Source organism: Sapajus apella, unplaced genomic scaffold (assembly GCF_009761245.1).
Source record: "Sapajus apella isolate SASKATOON/1434 unplaced genomic scaffold, GSC_monkey_1.0 scaffold9, whole genome shotgun sequence".
NCBI classification, from domain to species: Eukaryota; Metazoa; Chordata; class Mammalia; order Primates; family Cebidae; genus Sapajus; species Sapajus apella.
In genome coordinates this window covers 24509002-24529562 of record NW_022436949.1, presented here as the reverse complement: position 1 = coordinate 24529562, position 20561 = coordinate 24509002, and the positions used below count along the sequence as shown (strand labels likewise).

The following is a 20561-nucleotide window of genomic DNA, read 5'->3' as shown; positions in this document are numbered from 1 at the left end:
TTGGGATATTTATATGCATTTTAATGATTTCTGACTTCTAAATTTACTTTTCCAAAGCTACCATTATTTCTCAGGCTCAAAACTAACACTGAGAAGCAAGAGTTAGAGACACTGACCATGCATGTGATAAGCCATTACTCCAGAAAATGTGTACTAAGCCCTTTTATGTGACAGGCACTGGAGTAAGGAAGATGGGCAAACAGCACTTGCTTCAAGGAGAGAACAGTAACATGTCAGAAAAGCCAAACTGAATTAAGGAGAGAAAATTAAATTTCTCATTTAACAGCTGCAACAATAATGTGCAAATAAATTTAATATCTTAATGATCAAAAAAGTATGTATTTTCAGATAAGTTTTCAAAGCCAGCAAGCAGTAGAACACTAACCAATACTGAAATAAATCCAAAGTCCAACTGCAGAACTACCAATACTATTTTCTAATCAGATAGTATTTCAGGGTTGTATCTTTCTCAAAAACCTTTAAACATTAGCCTAATCCTTAAATACATGCTTTCCTCGGGAGTAAATACTAGGCAAGAATAAAATTATTTTTTATAGGAAAAAAAGGCAAGTAACAAACATATATATTTATGGTATATAATCATATACGTACACACTCATTATGAATACGTATATGATGGATATGTGCATACATACACTTTCCTTAGAATTTCTTAGTAATTATGAATATAACAGGTGTTACTGTTCGTTTCAAAGGGATATCTAATAGGCTGATTCCAAATTAGTGTGACTACACTGAAATTTCAGGTGCTCTGAAAGATATCATCTTTTAATCAAGCATTCTTTATGAATATGTAGATAGTTCCTGATGCTCAATAAAATAAAATTACCTTTAAGAGTTTTTCAAATATAAAAACATGTTTTACAATACTTAGACTTACACACTCAAGGTTCAAATGCTGCACACTTTCAAAAAGTACCGCAATCCCAGTTGGTCTGCGTCTGACAGAACGCCACTCCTTTCAACGCCATATGCAGGGAGAGGAAGGGGAGGAGAGGGATGCTGGTCAAAGTGCAAGCCAGGCACACCCATTTGCTTTTGGCCCAGCCTTGAGTACCACTTTGGGATGTGCAAATCTAGATGGGGCATCACTCCATCTCAGGTCTGATGGCTGCCCAGCCCCCATGGCCACCACCTCCCTCCCACCTGCCCTGGGAACTCCCCAAAAGGGCTGGGAAAGCCTGTTTTGTTTTTCCCTTGAGATGGAGTCTTGCTCTATCACCCCGGCTGGAATGGAGTGATCTTGGCTGACTGCAACCTCAGCCTCCCAGGTTCAATCAATTCTCTTGCCTCAGCCTCCCAAGTAGCTGAGATTACAGGCACCTGCCACCATGCCTGGCTAATTTTTGTATTTTTAGTAAAGATAGGGTTTCAGCATCTTGGCCAAACTGGTCTTGAACTCCTGACCTCTTGATCTACCTGCCTCGGCCTCCCAAAGTGCTGGGATTATGGGCGTGAGCCACTACGCCCAGCCAAAAGCCTTCTAAGAATGGGTTCAGCAGGTGTCTGGAAGCAGTAGGAGGCAGGAGATTCCTTGCTACTACACTGGGATATATGCAGATCGAATCCAAACCTCCGTGGATGAACACCTGAGGCTGAGGGTTTGTGCCCTGCAAACATCCCAGAAAGCCTTGATCTACAGCAGTGACACCTACAGTATATCAGTGTGCCAGCTGTCATTGTGTGTCTCCAGTGGCTTTTAGCACAATTTGCTCACAATAGCATAGAGACTGAAAGCTCATGAAACTGGACAACAATTAAAGCTCACCCTGAAGAACTAGGGTGACACAGGGGCCAGTGCTAGTAGCTGCACAGAGCGAGATCTCTGCGTTCCTCTCTCAGCTCATCTTCCTGGGGAAGAGAGATCCTGGTATCTCTCCCGAAAGAACAGTTTCCATTCCTAACTGATGTGGTAACATTTGTTCCACACTTAGAATTTCAAATCTAAATTGCTCAGTCCCATATAAGGTATCCTTGATTTACAGGAAGACCCAGATGTACTGCTAGCTGAAGCTCAGAGAAGAACCACAGATCTTGAGGCCAGACGGTAGGAACTCAACCTCAGGATTCATATATACAGTCCCAAAAGAACTCTGGAAGGACTTGGAGAACACAAATAACTTCTGCAGATGTACTACAACAATGGCTCTCACTTTCTGTGTTAGCTCTAATCTCAGTGTCAAATTGATAACAATGGTAGTAAAAGAAGTAAACACTTACCCGATATTTACTAGGTGCCAGGCCATTCTAAGAGCTTATTTACTTTGGTTTATTTAATCCTTATGTACAAGATGTTGAGGTACATTTTCTACTGTACCCACTTTACAAACAGGAAAATGGAGGCCCAAATCAGGTGAGTAATTTGCTTATATCTGGTAAATTTCACAATTATGACTATATGACCTGCTGATACTTACTTATATTTATAATTCTTTTTAATATATATTTATAATACTTAATGTGTTTATCTGCTTAATTTTATTTTTATTTTATTTTCTTGAGATGAAATTTTGCTCTTTCACCCAGGCTGGGGTGAAGTGACGTGATCTCGGCTCACTGCAACCTCAGCCCCCCAAGTTCAAGCGATTCTCCTGCCTCAACCTCCCAAGTAGCGGGGATTACAGGTGCCTGCCACCCTGCTCAGTTACTTTTTGTATTTTTAGTAGAGATGGGGTTTCTCAGGCTGCTGCTTATCTGTTTCATTTACCACAGGCAGAGTAGCTGGGGAATTAGAATAACAGTGTTGGGTTGCTGGGAATGTAAATTAGTGCAACTACTATGGAAAAAACTGTTGAAATTTCTCAAAAACTAGGAATAGAATTACTAAACAATCCTAGGATTCCAATTCCACTACTGGTTATTTATCTAAGGAAAAAGAAATCAGTGCATCAAAGGAATACCTGCACTTGGATGTTTATCACAGCACTATTAATGACAGCAAAGATATGGAATCAACCTGTGTCCACCACTGAGGAATGGAAAAAGAAAACATGATATATATACACAATGGAATACTATTCAGCCACAAAAAGAATGAAATCATGTCATTAGCAGTGACATAAATAGACCTGGAGGTCATTAGGATAAGTGAAAGAAGCCAAGCATAGAAAGACAAATATTACATGCTCTCACCCATAAATAGAAGGTTAAAAAGTAGATTTTATGAAAGACAGAGAATACATTAATAGATAACACAGACTGGGAAAGGTATGTGGATGGTATGGGAGTGAACAGAGGTTGCTTAAGGGGTACAAACCTATAGGTAGATAGAGGTCAGTGTTGATATTTAGTAGCAGACTAGGACAACTATACTTAGCAACAATATTATGTATTTCAAAGTAACTAGAAAGTAGGGCTTAAAATGACACTAGCATATAAAAACAATAAACACTTACGGTGATGGATACCCCAAATACCCTCACTTGATCTGGACACTTTCTATACATGCAACACTCACAGGTACCCCAAAATATAGATAGTACTACATATCAATAAAAGAACCAAAAAATAGTGCTGGGAGACAGATGGAGGTGGGCTGTGAGATGTAAGACAGAGAATTCATATGAGGCAAAAAATACCAGAAAAATCCAGACCCACACTGCAATACTGAAAAGCAATCTATCCCTTTTTTTGAAAAATAAAACCATATTTTAAAGATATATTTGTTTTAATTATATTATCTAAAAGGCATGGAATTAATACATTTTAGAAAAATTTCCATCCTGAGGAGTGAAAATGAAGAAAAAGGATAGCTACTTAGACAGGTAAGAAGCACACGCCCTTCTCCTGGAAAGCGGAATGAATACTGTGTTTATAAGGAGTGTCATATTTTAATATGTAACTTTCCCTCACAGAATATGCTTTACAAGAGAAAATCAGCTTATTAGTCTTGAAGATCTGTCACTACCCTATTTCTTTCTTTCTTTCTTTCTTTCTTTCTGAGACAGTCTCACTCTGTCACCCAGGCCAGAGTCCAGTGGTACAGTCTTGGCTCACTGCAACCCCCATCTCCTGGGTTCAAGCAATTCTCCTATCTCAGCATCCCGAGTAGCTGAGATTACAGTGCATGCAACCATGCCTAATTTTTGTACTTTTTTAGTAGAGACAGGGTTTTACTGTATGTTGGCCATGCTGGTCTTGAACTCCTAACCTCAGCTAATGCACCCACCTCAGCCTCCCAAAGTGCTGGGATTACAGGTATAAGCCGCCACGGCCAGCCTCACTACCCTATTTCTAAATTAGAAATAAAATTAACTCACAAGCAAATCTTTTTCATGTTTCTACTTTATCATGAGTGCCTCCTCTATGTCCCCAAACTTTCTCCCATTTAGCAATTCAGTCTTTGACACCTGACAAAATACAGTGAATTAGAAAACTATATTCTCAAAATGTTTTGGAGAGAACAGTGGTCAGAGAATATGCATGCCTCTAAGCAACCAAAGCAGATGCAGCCTCTTTTTAGAAGTTTTCAGCAGAGCTTTATTCATCAGGCAAGATGTGTCATATCCTCTTATGTAACACCCCAAATTTTAAGAGCTTTTCCCTAAAGTCTGTTTTTCAAGCTAGAGTGTTCTTCATTGTCCCTCGAGCTTACATTATAGCAGCAGCAGTGAAAGAACTGTCCTCTGGTTAATTCCCCAAATCCCAAACGAACAGTACAACTCTTTGACGTCATAAAATACGCACTTCTCTGAAGTACCCCAGGCTCTCATTTTCTTTATTCCCCAATCCCCGCCAGTCAAATTTGAACTCACCCTCAAATTTGACTTATGATTTTAACATTCTATTATAGTATTATGATTTTGTGACCTCATAAATCTCTCAGCCTTATGATTTTAACATTCTATTATAGTATTTTAATATTGCAAGAGTAATTTTATTTTATAAATATTTGTTAATAATTTATGCTGAGCCAGACAATTAGACAACACAATGAATATGAACCAGACAGGTAAACATTCACATACTCACAAAGATTTTTCATCTTGTGGGGGATTCAGACATTTAACAGATAATACATCACAGAGAGAAATGTCCTAGAAAAGGAGTGGTAGCAACCACAGGGAAGGAAGCCATCAGAAAAGACATCTTTACAAAGGTGATTTCTAGGTTGAAATGATACAGATGGTGAGAACACTGTCAGGTGAGGAAGCTAAGATGTGAAGGCCGGTGGTGAGAGCTGGGTGGAAGGGGGAAGCAGTTAGGCCAGGAGAACATCATGTTCAGTGTCAGGAAAGTAGAGCATAAAGCACAGGTGAGGACAGCAGCTCAGTCTGGCAGAAGATGGAATTTCTTGGAGAAATGAGATTGGAAAGGAAAGCTGGAGTATCTAACGAAGATGATAAGCCACTTTAGGGAGTTGGCACATTATCCTTGGGGCAATGTGGAATCACTGAATGATTTTAGGTAGAGAGTGAAGGGGTTTGAGTTGTATTTTTGTAAGATTACTGTCTAAAATAATGCAATCAAATCGAAGGAATATTCTAAAGTCAGAGAGACCGGTTTGAAAGGCTGTTATAGTTGTTCAGGCCATTTTTGCGATGACCTAAACAAGGATTGTAGGAATATGAATATAGAGAGAAATGGTTGCTTCCCAGGGCTATTTGGGAGATAATCCTTTCAGGAAATCCTGAGCAAAGGATGTTGGGCAACTGGGTCTGTTGTTGAATGTCATTAACTAAAGTAGGGGCACAGGAGGAGAGCAAGTTGGGAGGAAGATAAAAATCAATGAGTTCGTATTAGGTATGCCAATTTTTAGTCAGAGTATCCAATTGCAGATGTCCAGTTAAAAGAAAATAGATGTGCATACCTAGAGTTCAAAGAATTATATGAGATGGATTTATAATTTAAACGTCAACAGCAGAAATAAAATGTAAGCCATGAGAGAAAATATGATTCTTTAAAAATATAAAGAAAACTAAGAAGACCCAATAAAGACCCCCTCCAACTCATTGTCTCCTATATATTCATTCATTTATCTCATATTTATTGAGTGCAATTACTAGGTGAGTTGCTGTGGAGGGAAAGCAATGTATTCTGTATAAGAAACTGAGAGCCAGAGAGGTTGCATAGCTTAGAAAGTACAGGTAGAAACTGAGACTACTTCTCTTTTCTAGCTGAAAGCCATTTCTACTATATCCATTTCCCTTTTATTTAAATTAGACATACTTTTCAGAACTAGTGGAAATTCAAAATCCTCACTACTCAATTCCTTGTACTTTCAATCCTTCCTTTTCATTGTTCTTCCATTTGCCTTAATATCATGAATTTGCCACGGTCAATAGGCAGCATACTCTCCTTAGATAATATATGCTATGGACACATATCCTAAATCAAACTATCCTTTATTCCTAACAGTCTACTTTGTTTACAAAAATTCAGTAGTATCCTGTATACAAATAAACAGAGCAGAAGTTTGTTTATATTCCTTCTAGAACACAAAAGAATCCATACTTCCTACAGCAGGCTTGTAAATAAATAATGGAGCTGGTTTTGTCTCAGTTCCCATCCCAGTGCTTCCACATAAATTCTTGGTGACCTAAGCAGGCCCTTTCTTTTGGGTTCTCAGCCTGGAGAAGATCACTTGTTGCATTTATGTTTATGGCTCCTACTCCTCAAAATCCCATTAAATCAAGGCAACACAGATCACATTGTATTTCAAGGCTCTTACCTTCTTACTTGAGTTTAATTTAGCACCAATTTGGTGTGATATGATTCTCTAAGAAGTTTTTATAGTTTCTCTTTATTGTCCCCTTGTGAAGTGATTGTGCTATTTCTGATGCTACTCCTTAACATGACTTCTGTAATTATCCTGATTATTATTCAGCATCATTCTGGGTTTCCTAATTAGTCACACCTCTTCAGTTTGCCATCCTGTATTGTAATTGTTTGTTTAGCCATGAACTGTTACCTCCTCTATAATAAAAACTGCCTTATTTTGTGTGCCTAGCATCTAGCACTGTGACCAACCACCATACGAGGGGCATGCAATAAATGACTATTTAATAAAGAAATGCATGAAGGAATGGGTGAAGACACTATTTGATCATTATTATTTGGCTAGATTATATTTGGATCAATATTATTCAAAATTCAAAATATACTTAGAGTATGGATGGCAATAAATTAAATCACTTGGCTAAACTACAATAATATTTAAAAATCATAAAATATGTAGGAATAAACCTAGTGAAAGATATATGAGACAGCTATATAGAAAACTACAAAATTTCCTGACAGAAATTGAGAAAGATTTAAATAATAGGATATACCATGTTCCATGAATTGGAAGGTTCAATATTTTTAAAATATCAGTTTTTCCTAAATTTACTTATAAATTTGGTGTAATCCCAATCAAAATTCCAGAAGATGTTTTTGTGGAAATTAATAAGCTAATTTTAAAATGTGTTTAAAAATGCAAAAGGCCAAGAACGGCCCTGGACAAAGATTACTGTTAATATAAGAAGTCAAGCCAGTCAAATATAAAGCCCTTACATTTAGTTTGCTATGGACTCATGGATAAAAATAAAGACCAGTGAAAAAGAAGAGCACATTCAGAAACTGACCCATTATTAGAACTGTCACCTGATTAATGACAAAGGTGACACTGCAGTGCAGCAAGGAAGGATGGGCTTTTTACATAAATGATTTGAGATCAACTGAATTTTACACAGACAAAATAAATCATGACCCCTTCTCAAACCCCACACAATACACAAAAATCACCTGTAGATGTACAGGAGATCTAAATATAAAAGTAAAATAATAAAGCTATTGTTAAAAAATAAAAAATGTTCATAACTGAAAGCCAAGCAAAGATTACTTAAATACTTAAATAAGGTTAAAAATGCACTAGCCATAAAAGAAAAATTTATAAATTAAACATCCCTGTTAAAATTACTTATATTAATCAGAATAAAACTAAGGACTGAAAAGAAAATACATCAACTAGCAGAAGATATTTGCTAGATACCTATTCAACAAAGAATATTTTATTTCCAGGATAGATGAGAACTTTTACAAATCAATAAGAAAATGGTGGACAATTGAATTTTTTAAATAGCAAAAAGTTTTGAACAGACATTTTACAAATGAGGATATCCAAGTGACTAATAAATATATAAAAGATATTCAGGGAAATGCTAATTAAATCATAGTGATATGCCATGTACATACATACCAGAATAGCTAAAATGAGAAAGACTGCCATATTTACTAACATTACGAAGTAACTAATTCTAGACACTGACAGTTTTCCAGAGAGGTTGAACTGATCTGCATTTCCACTCTGGAAAACTGTCAGTGTCTATTAAACCTACATGTATTCAAATTCAATGATCCAGCATTTATTAAGAATATAACCCATAGAAATGGCATTATAGACTGAATTGTGTCCTACCAAAATTCATATGTTGAAGTCCTATCCACTAATGTGACTGTATTTATTTCGTGGCAGTGCCCTCAAGAAGATTATCAAGATTAAATGAAGTAAAAAGGATGGACCCCTAATTCAATAGGAATGATGTGATTATAAGAGAAAGAAACATCAGGACACAGAGGCAAGACTGTGTGAGGACACAATGGGAAGGTGACATCTGCAACTAAGGAGAAGATTCTGAATAAACCAAATCTGCTGACCTCTTAACCTTGGACATCCAGTCTCTAGAAAAGTGAATAAATAAATTTCTGTTGTTTAAACTACCCAGTCTTTGCGACTTTGTTACAGCACCCCTAGCAGATGATGAGAAATGCATTCAGATGTTCACAAGAAGAAACGTATACAATGTTCCTTAGCAACATTCTTGTATTTGGTTATTCTGAGAATAACCAAAACCTGGAAACAGTCCAGGTGTCCATCAAGTGTAGATTGTATCAATTATGTTTATTTATACCAAACAATATAATTTGGCAATGAAAAGTAACAGATTAGAGCTAGACACAGCAACATGAATAAATCACAAACATAATGTTGAGCCAAGGGGACTAAGTATAGATGACTTCATCTTGAATGATTCTATTCATATAAAATTATGATGAATCAGCCAAAATGAATCTGCTCTGTTAGAAATCAGGAATCAGGAGACTAGTTACCCTTGGGGGCCAGTAAAAAAAAAGGTGGGGGGAGTGAAAAGGGGCTTCCTGAGATGTTGCTAATAATCTGATTCTTAATTTCAGTGAGTGCTGGTTACATGCATTTGTGTCTTTTGGGAAGAGCCAGGGTACCACCATTTACGCAGCTTTTTGTATGTATATTATACTTCAATAACAATAGGCAAGTGATAGATCTGGGACTCAAACCCAGGCTTCCAGGCTCCAAATCTCTTGACTTCTCATTACATTGTTTAAATGGTTTTATATTCCAATTTTATCAGGGAGTTTTAGATATCTGTATCTAATCTTCTCCCATAATCAATATCAACAACTCAGGTCTTAAAGATCTAGGATTTTTGCCATGACTAAATTGCTCCCTGGAATAAGGTTCTCTTCACTGAGCTTCCCCTTCCTTTTCAGAACATTTTTTGTTCGCTTGAATTCAGAGAGCTGGTATCTTTCATATTTATTTATTTTTTCCCATGAAGCTTAGAAGCTGGCAGGGTTTTGCTGCTCACAAAACACCCTGCATGCTTACACTGACTTGAAATTTCCCATGCTGAATCATGCTGGGAATACGGAAAAGCCCCTGGCTTTAACAGTTCCCAGAAACTATTTAATCTTCAGTTCATCAAATGCACCCAGATTCTAAGTATGGCAAGACACAATACATGGATTTTCTCTTTTTACTTTTAACTCATAACTTTTCATTTAAATCTCCCAAGTATTTGCTCTTACATCCAACATACTTTTTTAATTTAACCCATTTTTTTCCCATGATGAAGTCAACTGAGACATATTTCTGAAGTGTGGCACAAGGCAGAGGAAGGGCTGTCATGTGCACGGATTTTCTAACTATTAATTTAAAATTAATTAAACCTCAAAGTGTTCATGTCAAAGCCTTTTATATATTTTCATTCCTTATCAACAGTTCTATTGCTGTTTTCATCAATTTCCAGGTGTACATTATCTTATAATAAAAATAACTTTATTTTACCATGAAATAAATATAATTAAAGAAAGAAACATAACCAAAACTCTTGGAGAGTATGAAGTATATACAGGTCATTTTTCTCCCTTCTCTGCTATTATAACACCTCACGTTATCAGTTCTCTTAAAAAAAATTCAAAACATAAGAGTGTGCTGAGTCAGTTTATCTGCTTCTCTGCCACTTTCTTATTAATATTTTGTGGACAACAATCATACTGCCTCTCTGCCACACTCACAGGGAAGATATTTATGTCCTCATATCCCCTCTCGGCTTCTGCACATCTAGCTCCCTGTTCCCCTCTCCAAAACCTGCTGCTAGCAGTCACATTTTTTTCTGCTAATAAAAGAAGAAAAGCAAAATCCTTCTCTTCTTCTCTCTCTCCCTCCCACCTTAAATCCCTTTTTCCTGCTTAACTTTTGGAAAAACAATTGCACAAGAAATTAGAAACCCCAAACAAATAATATTTCCAAATTTCAACAAAATTATATAAAAGATACACCTTTTCGTTTGTGCCTCAGGATGCACAGAAAATAACGAATTTTCATATGGAAAAAATAAATAAATTCCAATGTTTTAAGAAAAAATAAATTTGGCTGAAGTAAGCCTTATCAAGCCTTGAATGTGATCCCTTTACTCTTGATAATCAAGGACCCTAGTCTACAGGTCTCTTATTTCTAATTCATTCTAAAATACATTCCAACTCATAGTTCAAAACTTCAGCCTCTTGAGCCACTTTTCCAGTACTTAAACCTCATTCCATATCACTTCCCTATTTCATTCTTCATGACTTCCTTTGCTATAAAGGTCATGGATGAAATTACTATATTGCTTCTCCTTATAATTTATATCAGTAGATATTCATTCTCTTAATGAATCATCAACTATTTATCAAGAGCCTATCATGTACCACGCATTGCTTTAGGTGCTAGGGCTACAGATATGAATAATTAATAAGAGGCTGCACTAATAAATATACAACACAAAACCAAAAAGTAATGTAACTACCAATAATGAACTATATGAAAAGGAAATTAAGACAATACCATTTACAATAGCATCAAAAATAGTAAAATACTCTGGAATAAATTAACCATGGAGGTGCAAGATTTGTACACTGAAAATTATAAAATATTGATTAAAAAAAGTTAAAACAGACAAATAAATAGAAAGACATACTGTGTTCATGGATTGGAAGAATCAATATTGTTAAAACATCCATATGACTCAAAATAATCTTTAGATTCAATAAAACCCCTGTCAAAAATCTCAGAAAGTGTTTATTACAGAAGTAGAGAAAAAAGCTATAAAATTCATGTGGAACTTCAAAAGACCCCAAACAGCCAAAGAAATCTTGAACAAAAAGAACAAAGTTGGAGGCATCACACTTCCTGACTTCAATATGCATTACAAAGCTACTGTAACCAAAACCGTATGGCACTGGCATAAAAGCAGACATACCAAACCATGAAACAAAATAGAGACCCCAGAAATAAGCCCACATATGTATTGTTAACTGATTTTCTACAGTATGCCAAGAATATGCAATGGAGAAAGGGTAGTCTATCAATAAATGCAGTTGGCAAAACTGGATCTTCATCTGCAGAAGAATGATATGGGATGCTTATCTTTCACCATACACAAAAATTAACAAAAATTGATTAAAGATTTGATGTAAAATTTGACACCATAAAACTATAAAATACCTAGAAGAAAATGTGAGGGAAAAACTTCTTGACATGGGTTTTGACAAAAATGGTTTCTTGGATAGGGCACCAAAAGCACAGGCAACAAAAGCAAAACTAGTAGTGGGACTGTAAGAAATTTTTCAAAACTTTTGCACAGCAAAGAACATGATCAACAGAATGATGAAAAGGCAAACTATGGAATGGGAAAAGATATTTGCAAACCACATATCTGATAAAGGGTTAATATCCAAACTATATAGCGAATTTCTGAAACTCAAGAGCAAAAAATAAATAATTTGGTTAGAAAATTGGAAAAGGAATCAAGTAAACATGTCCCCAAAAAGGACATACAAATGGCCAACAGATAATATAAAAATATGCTCAGTATCATTAATCACCAGAAAAATGCAAATTGAAACCACAAACAGATATCAACTCACATTGGTTAGAATGGCTATTGCCCAGAAAACAAAAGATAACAAGTGTTGGTGAGGTTGTAGAGAAATTAGAATCCTTGTATACTATTAATAGGAATGTAAAATTGTACCGCTGCTATAGAAAACAGTATGGTAATTCCTCAAAAAATTAAAAATAGAATTACCATATGATCCAGCAATACAACTTCTGGAGATACATATATGTATTCAAAAGAATTGAAACCAGGATCTTGAAGACATATCTACACTGTCATGTACACTGCAGCATTATTCACAATAACAAGATATGAAAACAACCCAAATGCCCATCACAGATGAATAGGTAAAGAAAAGGTGGCATAACAGAATATCATTTAGACTGTAAAAAGGAGATTTCTTGCGGGGGCTGAGGCAGGCAGATCACCTGAGGAATCTGAGACCGGCCTGAACACAGTGAAACTCAATCTCCACTAAAAATACAAAAATTAGCCAGATGTGGTGGTGAGCACCTATAATCCCCAGCTACTTGGGAGGCTGAGGCAGGAAAATCACTTGAACCAGGGAGGCAGAGACTGCAGTGAGCAGAAATTGTGCCACTGCACTCCAGCCTGGGCAACAAGAGTGAGACTCCATCTAAAAAATTTAAATTAAATTAAGAGGAAAATAAAAAGAAGGACATCTTACCATTTATGATAACACGGGTAGATCTGTAATACATTATTCTAAGTGGGATAAGTAAGTCACAGTAGGAAAAATACTGCATATTTCTCTTATATATAAGAGACATCTAAAGTAGCCAAAGGAAGTAGACAATAGAATGATAGTTACCAGTGGATGGGTGAGAGGGAGAAATAGGAAGTTGTTGTTCAATGGGCATAAATTTACAGTAATACAACATGAGTGAGTTCCAGAAATCTGCTGAACAACCTAGTGCCTGTAGTTAACAGTAAGATCCTGTGAACTTAAAAATTAAAGAAAGTAGATCTCATGTGAAGTGCTGTTACCACAAAAAAAAAAAAAAAAACACGAAGGGACACAAGGAAAATTTGGAGGTAATGGATATGTTTATTATCTGGCTTGTAGTGATAACATGAGTATATACATTTGCCCAAACCCACCAAACTGTACATTAGTTACATGCAGGGGTTTTTTTTCTTTCTTCTTTTTTTTTTTTTTTTAATTGTATACTAGTTGTACCTCAATAAAGCTGGGAGAGGGGAAGTGGTATTACTATAAACAAATAAATTGGCTCTATGACGGGTGGAGAGACTATTTTAGAGAGTGTACTAGGGAAGACTTCTCTAAGAAGACTTGAGAAGGAAGTGAGGACCCTAATAAAGTGAGAGATCAAGACAGGCAGACATCTAGGGTAGAGCATTTCAGTCTGGGAGAGGTGGGAATAGGGGAAGAGGCTCAGCAGAGGAAGTCCCCTAGAAAAGGTTCAGCATGCCATGTTTCAGAATCTGCAAAAAGGCTGGTATAGTTGGAAAGGAGTGGGGGCAGAGTAAGAAAGGAAGTTGGAGAGTTTACCAGGACCCATCATTTAGGGCCTAATTTTACGCAATGGCAATGAGTTAAAAATTTATTTGACATGTATCTTCCAAATTACATTTGGAAATATATTTGAAGTTTAGTCAGCTACTGGGAGACATTGGAAAGTCTTGAGCAGGGGAATGACTAGAACTGACTTCAACTTGCATTTGATCTTGCTGGCTGGGGTTTGTATAATTGATTATAGAGGTTGCAAGTGTGCAAGGAGACGCCTCGGGACATCTTCTGTCTCTCCTAGTTATGCGGACTTAGATGTTTCTCAGGTAGGGTGGGAACATTCCATCTTTGCAGTTCACTCTGCCTTTTCCTCATCTACCTTACCTAACTCAAACCTAAGACTCCACAAACTTTCTGCTGCGTCAACCTAAGCTGGTCCCTGATCATGGAGAGCAATCCATACACCCAGAGCTGACTTCATGAAGTATATACTATAGCTTCCCTTTCACTCAGAAAATATCATGAGGGGGCTGGAATATTCTAGAATCTTTGTTTCTTATATTTAACATTCCTTGTTTTTTACTGGGTCTAGAATTTAAGCTAAGTTGAAAATACCCAAGCTGAATAAGTATGCGTATAAATACGATTTTGTTCAGTATTGATTTTAGAAAAGTTTTAAACAAAGCAACTGTTCTTTCCAAGGCTTTCTCCATCAAGTAGAAAATGGAGACTTTGGTTCCCAAAAAATCTTGAAATTTTACATTAATCCACAGCTTGAAAAGGCAAGTGGGAATGTTAGAGAAACATTCCAACCAGTTTTGCACAGGTCAAGGAAAACCACATTTTTTTCAAACATCACGTCTCTTTTTTATTTACACCAGATACATGCAGGCTTCCGGTGTTGGTGGAACGCAGCTGACCTCATAGAAACATTTCTGGCTGCTCAGTTACACTTTGAAGTTGCTAAAATTTTCCAGAGCAAATATTCCTAATTTCTGGTAATACAAGGCACATCATGTACAGCAAAACTGCTAGTTCAAAGCAGAGTCAAGCTAGAATACAAAATGGCTGCTTCCAGTCATGAGCATGTTATCTCTACTGAATAAGATGAAAATGCTGGAGGCGGGGAATGTTTTGAAAATAGGATAAGGGCTCCTCATGACTTTCCTTGTGAACAGGGGCCTCAGATCAGCCTGCAGTGGACATCAGAGAGATTCACGTTACCCCAGTGTGATAAATAATGAAACACAATGCATAATTGTCACCAAGTTCTTAGAACCTTCTCAGACCCCAAACTACCATGCAGAATGCATTACCTCAGGCTCCACAGGGTCATGAGGGAGATAACCAAGTGTCAGGACAAGTAAATGGACATAATTGTACCAAACTCCTGTTGTTGTAACAACCCTTTGGAAAAACTGGAATTCCATGTTGTTCAGCTGCTTTCCCTGCTCTTTTGGAAAAGAACAAATGGTCTTTGCAAACTGCAGTCCTGAGTGTGTAAATTAACTTCTAACTTTACAGATCAATCACAGACCTGGTTACAGAATTAACTTTTACTAATGAACACTTTGTCTTGTATTCTCACCTGAAATATTAGTTTATAAAAAAATGCTTAATAAAATTTAATATTTAAAAAAGAAAGGCAATGACACAAAAGATCCAATTATGTTTCTGCTACATAACTAATAGGAATTCTGGTGCCACAAGGCTAAAATGAAACTCAGTGCTTCTTAGGAAGCCATTTTTCTGTGCTTCCTAGAAAGCTATTCTCAAACTCTCCTACTTTAAGACCAGTGGATGTCTCTTTACAACAATGCCAAGGGCTGAAGTAACTTAAGTATCTCCCAAATTGTGGAAGGGCAAGGAGAGTCAGTCTGTCGTTACTCCTGATCATTTGCCCAATTTCAAGAACAATCTGGGACTTGAAAAAAATTAATGTTATTTCTCACACTGCCTAACTTTTTTTTTTAAGGAGCAGTACACAATTTTGCCTGTATATCAAAATAAAGTAGTTGACACAGCACCAGCTCAAGAGGCAGAAGAAGACATGTGTATGATTTGATTCACCAATGATCAGCTGACTCTGTGATTAAAGTCCTCGGCTAGTTGTCCTGTTTAAGAATATCCTCTGTTACCTACCCCTCCTCCTTAGCATACGTTCTGTTTCCTTCATAGCACTTAATAAAACTTATAATTATTTTTATTTTGGTATTTATTTACTGACTCATTTACTCAAATACATATGAAGGCAGAAACTTGTCTGTCTTGTTCAACTTAGTATTTTTTTCAATTCACCATTGAAAAAAATGAGCCCAAAGATTCATGCATTCATTTATCCATTCAACAGATATTTACTAAATTTTTATTTTATGTAAGCACTAGGTTCTGAAAACAGAACCTACTTCACAGTACTTATTAATATTGAATGAGATAATATATTAATTTTATGAAGTAAACATTTAATTCAAATGAACTGTTATTTACTTAATATAAAAGTCTTCCAATTCCAGAGAAAACAGCATCTTTTACTCTACAACCAAGAAACAAATATTCTCAATGTTGCTTAAGATAACAGAGTTGTCAAACATAGGTTTCTAACCTATGAACTAAACTTCACATTTTAAAAATTTCATTATAGTATGTAAATATATATGAGAAAATTCTATTTATATTTTATAATTTTTCATTGATAAAATAATTGATTTCATATGGTATAATATCACTTATAAAGAGCAATCTTTTTTCTGAGTTCAGACATAATTCTTCCTGAATTTAGGGAATAAACTGCTCATGGCACACAGTCTTTTTGTGTCACATTTACATGAACAATGCATTTGGATGCCTTTGTTATTGGAGAATCTCGAGGAGAAGACCCAAGTCAGGCTGAGAAGAAGCATCAGAAGTAAGGCAGAAAAAGGGGATGCCTTAAAGCATAGCAGCTCACTTAAAGGAAGACATGGATCAAACTAGGTATCAAATAAGCATCTACATAGCTCAGGAGGAGTAAGTATCAAGGCATAATGGGAAGCTGAGTGAGGACAGCGAAACAAAGTGTCAACCAATAATACTAAAAAAATAGCCTTTTAGAAGATAATATAAAATACACATTTAAAAAAAGAAAATTAACCATTAAATTGTAACCACAATTCTCTCCCGAGGTAGGCTGCACTACTGAAATAGATGCATCAGTTAGGAGTGAGTTACCCTTCAAGAAACAAGAGAACTCAATTTACAGTGGTTTAGCAATAAGGAAATACTTTTGAGACAAGAAGTCTAGTGGTAATTGACTGTAGACAATAATGTAGTTGCTCAAAATACCCAGGCTGGTATCTATGTGATTCTCTTGGCCTTTTATTCCCTATTACAAGACAAATACTTCTCTGGGATATTCAGGGTTTAAAGAAAGGATGATGACGGTGTTAGAGAAAGTTCACTGTAGGGTTTGGCTCACATCTTATTGGCCAACATTGAGTCATGTGGCACTCCTGGTTGCAAAATATGTTTTTTTATCCTCTATAGAAGGGATGTAAAAAGAGAAAAATAGGTTGGGGATGTAAAACAAATCAACCTACAGTATTTTCCACATTTCTTTTTCCTCTTAGTGTATGTATTTTTGCTTGTGTGTCTAACTCCAAAATTATACTAAGAGATCTTGAAAAAGAGAAATTATTCTTCAGTCTTCTCTTAATGGGGACTTTAGCAAATGTCATATGACTCATTTCCACTTAGATTGCTTTGTATGTTACATGTTAAAACTTTCAGCACTTCTTTGGAAAAATTTAAACTAGGACTTTTAAGCCATGGTGTTTAATGAATGGATTATTTAGAGGATTTCCTAAGAGTTTTGACTAATAAGACATGTCATCCAAAACAAATTTTTGCTGTCCCTTTAGAGATTCAAACCATTTAGTGTTATATAACACTACTCTAATACATTTGTCGCTGACTGCTAATAAACTGCACAAATGTCATCATTTCAGCTGATAGTCTCAGAAGAAAACAAAAATATGAGAGATAGAATAATTGTACTTCTGCCACAACTCCAGCCAGATCAATGCTTATCCATGTTGAAAGACTAATTGCGCAAAAGAAGTTCCAAATTTTATTTTTAGGAGACTGTGAAAAAGCATCCAAAAGGACATCCATGGGATATTTCTCCCATGTTTTTATTTAAAATTGGCATTTCATTGCTTAAGAGTTTAGTTATTTTGTGCATTCTGAACAACATCATTTTGAGAAATGCTTTTAAGAATTAATCATATTTTGTCATTGAAGTCTAATTCTGATCAATTCAATTTCATTCAACAGACATTTAGGGTTTACTGTGTGTTAAGAACTATTGTAGACAGAGTCAGGGGGAACACAGAAAAGTAGTGGAGGAGGAAGACACGCATTTGATGTCAGGACAGTATAGTTTGTGCCACATATAAGAAGAAACAGAATGCCTTTATGGGGGACACAGGTAAGGAGAACTATTTCAATACCACCCCAATGAGCAAGCCAAGGAATTCCTGTGGAAAAGTGTATGACCCTTGCTTCCTGAAGGGTGGATTATTGCTGAGCCTTAGAAAGATAATTATAATTGGGTCTAGGTGCTGTGGCTCACCCCTCTAATCTCAGCACTTTGGGAGGCCAAGGTATGAGGAGAACTTGAGATCATGAATTCAAGACCAGCCTGAACAACGTAGCAAGACTCTGTCTCTTCAAAAAAAATTTAAAAATTAAAAATGAGCTGGGCATGGTGGCACACACCTATAGTCCCAGCTACCTGGGAGGTTGAGGTGGGAGGATTGCTTGAGGCCAAAAGGTTGAGGTTGCAATGAGCCGTGATCATACCACTGTACTCCAGCCCGGGTGACAGAGCCAGACTCTGTCTCTAAAAAATAAAATAAAATATATAAATAATAAAATAAAAATTATAATCAAGAAAACTCATTACTGTCTCTACTATAGGCTTCCTTAGTTACATTTTAAGAATCCCTTTTCAATATCTAGAGCTTCCTATTTCCCCCTCTTAGCATTTTCTTTACTTATATACTGATTTCAGGCACAGTATTTCCAACACATGCAATCAATAATCTGACCATTTCTTATTGCTCTTGCATTTTACAAAAGGATCTGGAAAAAATGTTTGGGAAGAAAAATTTTAATTCATCTTTGCTCTTCTGATTGTTACTTAAGGTTCCGGAACCTCCAAGACAAATTAAAATTATCAAAGAATCTCAACATTTTGAACAAGAACAAAATTAAATGTACTAATCCTCCAACCTGTTCTTTAATCATTCCCTTATCTTTCTGTTCCCCACACTTTACTGTTTTCCTGTTCTAAGATTTGACCACTCTGCCTATACCAAAATGACAGAATTTTGGGGCATTTCTTAACCTTCTCAATTAATAATTGATTCAAAGGAAGAATTAAAAGAGTTTTTTAAATCTAATATTCACACTTATCCCTAATACCACTCAAAAAAGCTAACATCAAAATATTCTTGACTTTTGACATGTTGCACAGCTACGATTAATAGTAGATTGAGAAGGAGGCACTGATATGAATTTATGTAATACTAGTAGTCTAGTGATAACTCCATGAGGACTTTAAATATATATATGCTAACCTTTCTGTGAATGTGGACATGTGCGTTTCTAGGAGAGGTTCACAGCTTTTACCAGATTGTCAGAACAGGCCTAAGACAGGAAGAAAGAAATGATAAGAATATTTGACCAGTATAAATGATGCTTACATAATTAATGGTACTTAGGAATGATTTGGATCTATCTCTCATCAAGTGCTCCTTTTTCACTCAATGCTTGTTTTTCCTCTCAGATTTTAGTTCTTTCTCTTCTACTATTCATGAGAGCAAATGCAGGAGCAAAAAATTTAGGAAATCCCCAGGCAGAGAGTATTATCAAATCTGTTGACTTGCAAGTAATGATGAAGGATTGCAGAAAAGATATTTGAGTATAGGAGAAACCCTGTGTTCTATTTTAATCTCCTAAAATCTCTCAATAATTCAAATACACTTAGGAGAGATCATTCATTCCCTCCTTGTCACCTCCACAATCCCTTCTCTCCCAACACTGCATGCCATTGTGCTTCCATTGCAGGCAACAGACAACAATCTTGTAAATACATATTCTAGACCACATTTCACTCAAGATGCTTGGATCAGACAGAATGAAGTAAGATGGCGGTATCTTAGCAAACACACTTGAACATAAACCTTCACATTTGCATGAAGTTCTTCCTTAACAGCAGTCATTTGAGGCCAAATCATTCCTCAAAATGTTAGCAGAACATCTTCAGATCTTGTTTAGTCTCATTAATAGAAAGCAAAGGTTCTCAATGTTGGCTGCACATTAAAATAACCTGAGAAGATTTCTAAATTACTGATGCCAATATTACAATCTGAAGATTCTGCTTTAATTGTACCAAAGCCATAGTTCTTATTCTGGGCTATCCATCAGAATCACCTGTGGGTGTTTTTAAATTATCTACATGCCTGTTTTCTATATCCAGCTAGCTGAATATAAATCTCTGGCACATGAACTCCCTACACAACTGTAGTTTCCAAAACTTTGCAGATGATTCTAATATATAGTAATGGGTTGAGTCTTATTACTCCACATTCATACTTCCTCATTGGTCCAAAACAGTAAGCCCAGCTCTAGTCAATGGAATAACTTCCACATGTTGTTTAGCTTTTTGCAAAAATTAAATCTACCTCCCAACATTTTAAAAAGAATTTGTCACAGATCCTAACATATAGCAAAAACAAAAAAAAAGACCGCTTGGAATAAATCAATTTATAATCCCTTTATGTGAGTTCTTTTGAGGGGCCAACACTTTACTGGCTGCAGATAGATAT

At 36.1% G+C, this 20561-nt stretch overlaps 2 long non-coding RNA genes across 2 annotated transcripts in view; one reads left to right on the top strand and one right to left on the bottom strand.

Annotated features, from left to right (window-relative positions):
• LOC116551317 overlaps positions 1-8721 on the top strand; it is a 61962-nt gene extending 53241 nt beyond the window's left edge. The window contains exon 3 of the long non-coding RNA XR_004268842.1: positions 8477-8721. This is a non-coding gene — a long non-coding RNA (uncharacterized LOC116551317). The remainder of the gene's footprint in view (positions 1-8476) is intronic.
• LOC116551318 overlaps positions 1-20561 on the bottom strand; it is a 652551-nt gene that overhangs the window by 593565 nt on the left and 38425 nt on the right. The gene's annotated exons all lie outside the window — the stretch shown is intronic.